We start from the raw sequence: 6,428 nt of genomic DNA, 5'->3' as shown, positions 1-6,428 counted from the left end.
CTTCATTTTCGAACACAATTTCAGCATATCTTAAAATATTTCAATATTTCTGAACAAAATTGGAGAGTCTGTGAAGCTGATTTAGAAAAAGAACAAGGGAACTTTTGATTCACAGAGAGCTCTGGAGTGTATATATATATATATTTTGTCCGCGATGCATGGCTTTCGGGACCTTCGTTCCCTGACCGGGGATTGAACCCAGACCCAGGCAGTGAGAGTGCCAAGTCCTAAACTCTGGACTGCCAGGAAATGCCTATGGAATATAATTTAGCTATACTGAAGCTATGCATCCCAAACCTAGATGTTCATTATTGTTACACTACAAATATATGAGGACAGGAATCTTGTACTTTGAAAAAAAATTCATCCCCTTCTGTACCTTGTTGAATAAATGAATAAAACACATAAACATACGTATAGTGGCTAAGTGTGTGATGGGTGGCTATGTTTATTCTTTTCAGGATTTTAATTCAGTGAATCTTTGTTGAAGACTCGCAGGAGGAAGGCATGGTGTAGGAAATGAAAAAAGGTTTAATCACAGTACCCACCATTAAGGAGCTTTAGAGTTTAGTAGGTTAGGGGACAGATGTCCCACAGTAGAAAGTGCTGAACGCCTTTTATGAGGGTTATCATGAAAGTACTGCGGATGCTCAGAGGAGGGAAAGTTTCCCTAGGACTGGGGAAGCTGCATGCCAGGGAGAGCTTGGTGCTGCGCGTCAGGAACCTAAGCTCTAGAACGGGTTCTACTACTGATTTGCCCCTGTAGGTTAGGCTTTGTGGACAAAGAATATCACCAGCCATTTCAACAAACAAAGGATGTTGTGGCCATCAAACCATCAGCCAACACAGTTGCCGCCCCTCCCCCGCACTGTGCACCCTGAGGGAGTTCAGGATGGAAAAAAACCAGGATACTGGCCCTAGACAGTTAAGGTGCATTTCAAAGGAATGATTTTGATGCCCAGAGTCTGGCGTCTTTCCATAGGTAGAAAAGTGCTAACTTCATTAACTTGAGATGTCTGGTTTTTAATGAACAGTAACCTTTTAAAGTTCCGACTACCTAGTTTTTGTTGCAAAAGCTCCTAAATATTCTGGCTCCTTCCTTACCTCTTCAGCACAGTCCCTCAGAGCGATCTGAGAGGCTGCCTTTGAGGTTTAAGTCCTCAGTATGTTCGTCCAGTAAAACATAATTCTTAATTTTTAGGTTGTGCCTTTCTTGTCAGTCCACAGTTTGTAAATTAAACTCCCCAGATTTCTATTGTCACTTTGAAACTCCAGGGGTTAGAGGGACCATTAGGTTCCCTGGGACAATGCCCTCCGGCATTCCCTATTTCTTATTGCTACTCGCCCCTACACCCCCTCGCTCTGTGGGTCCCTCCTCTCCTGGAGGCGGGCCGGAAATGAGCGTGGTCACTTTAAGGGAGCCCTCAGGGTCGCGCGCCCGGGGAGCCCCAGGCGGGGGAAGCAGGGGCGGGGCTCCGGGGACCTGGGCTTCTCACGCAGCCGGGGACGCCGCTGCCTCAAGGCGCTCGCAGCCAATCAGGATGGAGCCTGCCGGGACGCATTACAAGGGCGACTGGCCCGAAGCCTCCCGCTTCGGGATGAATTAGCGGCGGGTTCTGCACGGAGGTTGTGACCCCCAGGGATTCTCCAGTTCGCCCACGCGCTCCCCACGGCGTCGCGCGTGGTCCTCTGCTGGTCACAGGTGAGAAGCTGGAACCGTCAGGTGGGGTTTACGGCACGGGGAAAATGGCGGCGGCGGCCGGGGAATCCTGGGTCGGCGGAGGGGGAGCAGCCCCATGGGCTCTTCCACCCGACCCGCGGGCCTCCCTGGGCTGCGGCCCCCTGTAACGGTTACTTGACGGGGAATTGGGGTCACCACGCGGGTGGCGGCGCCGTCGGCTCAGGTGAGAGGAGGCGCGGGGAAGCGACTCCCGGAGGCTAGCGGAGGCGTCGGGGGCCGCGGGGGCGGCTCGGGCCAGGTCGACGTGGCCGCGGGAGGAGGAGGGCCAGGTATCTGATAGGTGTTTACAGAAGAGCACCAAGATCTTCCTGCTCCAGATTGGGGCGGGTCCGGGAGCTGCACCGCTGCGAACACAGCCCTGGCTCTGCCGCTGTTAAGTCAGATGTGCTAAAGGTCCCAAGTGGCCGCCACGTGCGAGGCTTGGACGTGAGCTGTGGAGGGAAAGGGCTGGATCTGGCTTATTTGTGTATGCTCCGGGCGCCTGCCTGTAGGTGCCAGAGTGGCAGTGCCACAAAAGGAAAGGTAGGCCCTAGCCAGGGGCTGATGTCAAGTCTGATCGTCAAGGTGAATCTGAGCTCCTAGTTGTCCATTTGAAGAGAAGAAATAAAAAGTTCGGGCGCTTAGCTGTTGGGAGAGACGTTTTGCTTCCTGGTATTTCCTTGGTTCCGGTGGGTTCCCCGGGAGCATTGCCTTTGCCTTCGAAGTTCATTAACTCTATTCCATGTGCACTTGGCTGCATGTTAAGACTGAGGATTGAGTTTCAGCTGAAGCCCAGGAATGTAATGAAGATAAGTATAGGTGAAGGTGTTAACAGTAATGCAATTTTGTCCGTTCATGTAGGTCCCTTATTTGAGCAAAGACCTGTCATGAAGTATAACTAGTTGGGTTAGTTTTCAAAAAACTGTCTTGATGAAAGAGCCCTTTTTGCAAAACTGTTACGTTTCTGAGAGTAAAAGAAAAAGATTCATTACATTTTTTTTTTTTAAGTTCCTATTGCTACATTGTACTTTGATGTGACAGGTAAATTAAGTGACTTTTGTTTTTGGTAGCAGTCTTAATTTTGTGGAGTGCCTTGTTCTGTTATTGAGAAAGCACAGTGGCACTTTTTGTTTGTTATCAGTAGTTGTTTTTGGACTGCCTGCTATGCATCAGGCACTGTGAAAATGAGGCTTCTCTTACCTTTTAATTTGAGCAAATGGAGGTCCGTTTCTTCCCACCAGGTGCTTAGTCTGGCTGTTGCTGATAACCAAGGGTAAACAATGGGGAAAACCCAAAAGAATCTTTCTTCCACACTGCATCTGTGGAGATTTAGTCGGTGTAGTCTGGGGGCTGGGGTTAGGTGTACTTTCTGGTTCTTACTCTGCCACTTAAAATATCTTAGGGAAATCATGACCTCTCTATCAGTACTTTATCTCGGAAATGGACAAAGTGATTCTCCAAGCAATCTCACTGTGCTGTTGTGAAAAAAAAAAAAAAAAAGTGTATGTAAAAGGACTTAAAAAAGTTAAAAGCACTGTGTTGACAGTTGACATTTATTACTATGCATTTACTCCTCAGGCACTGTTCCAAGAGCCTTTAAGGGCTCACTCACCCAGCAACATTGTGTATCATCTTTGTTTTACACGAGGAAGCTGAGGCACATTGAAGTTTTAAGTTATTTTCCCCAAATTGCAAGACTAGCATTATGGTGTCAGACTGTGTTCTTAACCACCATGCACACCATCTTCCTGTATCATGCAGATGTGTTATGTGTAAAGGTGATATATATGAACAGACTTTCAATGAAGTAATTTTGTTTGTGGTCTTTTAGTTGTATAAATAATAACTGTGATTCATTCCCTTGGCATCCAGTAGTGATTTATATGGTGATGACTCCAGTTACTTTGGTTAAGTGGTATATTCATGCCACCTTTGATGCCCATTATTATTTTTTTTTTTGTTTTGTTTTTTTGCGGCCTCTCACTGTTGTGGCCTCTCCTGCTGCAGAGCACAGGCTCCGGACGCGCAGGCTCAGCGGCCATGGCTCACGGGCCCAGCCGCTCCGCGGCATGTGGGATCTTCCCGGACCGGGGCACGAACCCGTGTCCCCTGCATTGGCAGGCGGACTCTCAACCACTGCGCCACCAGGGGAGCCCGATGCCTATTTTTTAAAAAGTATTTTTAAAAATTAATTTATTTAGTTTATTTTTGGCTGCGTTGGGTCTGTTGCTGCACGCGGGCTTTCTCTAGTTGCGGTGAGCTGGGGCTACTCTTCGTTGCAGTGTGCGGGCTTCTCATTGTGGTGGCTTCTCTTGTTGTGGGGCACGGGCTCTAGGCGCACGGGCTTCAGTAGTTGTGGCATGTGGGCTCTAGAGTGCAGGCTCAGTAGTTGTGGCTCACGGGCTTAGTTGCTCCGCGGCATGTGGGATCTTCCCGGACCAGGGATTGAAACCGTGTCCCCTGCATTGGCAGGTGGATTCTTAACCATTGTGCCACCAGGGAAGTCCCTAAAAGTATTTTAAAGCAAAGAGTCGTTACTAATTTCTAACAGGAAGCACACATCTATAATTGAGGAAGGTTTTAGTTTTTTATTAAACTCTTTAAAAGAATACTTAGCTGGGTGACTTTTAAAAGACAGCTTGTGTTAGGTTCATTGCTTTGACATATTTGTACTAATTTTTCTAGTGTCTATTTATAGAAAGAGGGTGACATGAATAAAAGTGTCTGGGACATTCATTCTTTCATTGAACCTTCATGGAATTGCCCTGCCAAGTCCTTGGGATGTAAAGATTAATTCCTAATCCTGAGTGAGAAAAACAAATAAGTGATTCACTAGTACAGGTGATAAGGACTCAAGTATAGTTGTGGGTACAGAGAGCTGCAGGAACACATATTAGGGAACAATTGCTTCTGCTGGGGTCGTCCTGTGCAAGAAGGGAAGGAGCTGATTGCAGGATAAAGGGAGAAGGGGCTTCTAGCCAAAGGAGGAAGCAGTGCAAAATTAGGATGAGAAAGAGGGCATGGGTGCCCAGGTGTAAGGCCAGGATTTTGCAGGAGTTGCTAGGAAAGAAGCCAGGAAAGGTTAGGGCCAGATTGTGAATTCTCAGCTAAGAGAGTGACTTGATCCTGTGGGCAGTGGGACCTATAGAAGGATCTTAATCAGATGAGTAACATGATCAACTTTATGCTCTGGAGAGGGGACTTTGGTGGTGACAGGGTCAAAGACAAAATGTAAGGAAGAGACCAGTCAAGGGCAGTTCCCATACTCCAGACCAGAGATGGTGAGGGAGTGAAGCAGGGCATTAACTGTGACAGCAAAGTTCAGAGGCCACCACACATTTGGAAGGCAGAATGGAAGATTGGCTGGGTGTGAAGAATAACTGGATGGGGGAGGGGAGCACCTGCTGAGCTAGTAAAGAGAAGACTAAGCTGTTACATTTGTTCGTTTTGGTTCTTTGGTAACTGTGGTTGGAGAAAGGAGATTCTGTTAATTAATTTAGGAAAAAGGATGGAGCAAGGAGTTCTTTGTTACTGGTTTTCTGGAGAATTGTAAACCCTCTGAGGTTGTTGGGTCAAATAAGGTGTAATAGAACCTGGCTTAACAGAAGCCTCTAGGCTTTTGATTTCTGAGACTACAGAACACTTAATTATATCATCAAAGTCAGTAGGGTCTAGTATAAAATGACCCATTGGAGGAAAGCCCCTCAAAGGGAGTGGGAAGAATCATCTAAGGTATGTTTGGGGTAAAATGTTAGAATAACAGGTGTTAGAGGGTTTTTCTCACCTTTTTAACAGTATGTTTTTAATGTATTTGTACAGAAGTCATTATAATATGGAAGTAGTCACAGATGGATCCTCTAGTTGTAAAACTGATTTCCGCTCAGACGTTCATAACACTAAAGTTGTCTATCACCAACAACATAACATGAATGCATTTCAAATCGACTGCAAGGTGAAATTGTAAACCTTACAAAGATGCAGGAATTCATGAATTCAGAGCAAGGTCAGAACCATTCAAACCATAAGCACAAATCAAAGAACTACTGAGTAGAGTAGGCACAGATTTCTTAAAAAAGACTTAAAGCAATGACTATAACAATGATTGATAAATTTGACTTCGTTAAAATTGAGAATTTCTCTCCACCTAAAGACACCATGAAGAGAATGAAGGGCAAAATACAGACTGGAAGAAGAAATTCTCAATTCATCTCTCTGACCAAGGACTCACATCCAGAATGTATGTGTATTGTGTAAAATTAATAAGAAAAAGACAATTTACTTTAAAAATGCACAAAAGTTTTGAATAGGCACTTTCTAAAAGAGGATCTCTGTATGGCCAGTATGCGTATAGAAAGGTGTTCAATGTTATTACTCAATGGAGAGTCACAGGCTTTAGAGTGCAGGCTCAGTAGTTGTGGCACACGGGCTTAGTTGCTCCATGGCATGTGGCATCTTCCCAGGCCAGGGATCGAACCCATGTCCCCTGCATTGGCATGGCAGGCGGATTCTTAACCACTGTGCCACCAGGGAAGCCCTGTGGTAAGTTTTGAAAACAGGAAGTATGAGTCCTCCTACTTTGTTCTTCTTTTTCAAAATTGGGTTGTCTATTCTGGGTCCCTTGTAAGTCTTTATGAATTTTAGAATCAGCTTGTCAGTTTCAAGAAAGAAGTCAGCTGTGGATCTGGTAGTCAGTGATTTTTAATACTAT

The 6,428-nt window shown here is 45.8% G+C and overlaps 1 protein-coding gene across 3 annotated transcripts in view; it reads left to right on the top strand.

The window, feature by feature from the left end:
- Positions 1-1,536: 1,536 nt before the first annotated feature.
- LCLAT1 (lysocardiolipin acyltransferase 1) overlaps positions 1,537-6,428 on the top strand; it is a 195,865-nt gene continuing 190,973 nt past the window's right edge. For 2 of the 3 annotated variants that reach the window (XM_029232831.1, XM_029232829.1), the window contains exon 1: positions 1,564-1,702. The gene's annotated coding sequence lies outside the window, so the exon portion shown is untranslated. Of the gene's footprint in view, positions 1,703-6,428 lie in introns of all 3 variants that reach the window. The other variant, XM_029232830.1, reaches the window with a different exon arrangement.

This window comes from Monodon monoceros, unplaced genomic scaffold (genome assembly GCF_005190385.1).
Source record: "Monodon monoceros isolate NGI ecotype Baffin Bay Population unplaced genomic scaffold, NGI_Narwhal_1 Super_Scaffold_19, whole genome shotgun sequence".
Lineage (NCBI taxonomy): Eukaryota > Metazoa > Chordata > Mammalia > Artiodactyla > Monodontidae > Monodon > Monodon monoceros.
This window is presented reverse-complemented; position numbering and strand designations above follow the sequence as displayed.